Source organism: Buteo buteo, chromosome 10, assembly GCF_964188355.1.
Source record: "Buteo buteo chromosome 10, bButBut1.hap1.1, whole genome shotgun sequence".
In the NCBI taxonomy this organism is placed as follows: domain Eukaryota; kingdom Metazoa; phylum Chordata; class Aves; order Accipitriformes; family Accipitridae; genus Buteo; species Buteo buteo.
Window position 1 is genome coordinate 6,269,295 of NC_134180.1, and position 339 is coordinate 6,269,633.

The following is a 339-nucleotide window of genomic DNA, read 5'->3' on the forward strand; positions in this document are numbered from 1 at the left end:
GGAATGTGCATGTTACCTGCTACCAGCAGTGGAGCTAGTCTAGTCTTCTCTAATTAAAGATGTTTCAGTTACTTCACTGTAATTCTAAACAACACTTATGCAAAAATATTTAACTCTACAGAGCTAGGGCTATGATTGACATAGTGTTCCTGATGTGCTGGTAGATGAGTAGCTCTCAGAAGCCTCTCCCTGTCTCAGCTTATAAGCCTGTACTAGGCTGGAGGGGAAACTGAAAATTTAGGACAGTTCAGCAGAGCTAGCACTTTCAGCTCCCGAGGGACATGGTTCTCCAGATAAAATCACAGGTCAATACCATCAGAAACAACTCCAGGCTTAAAG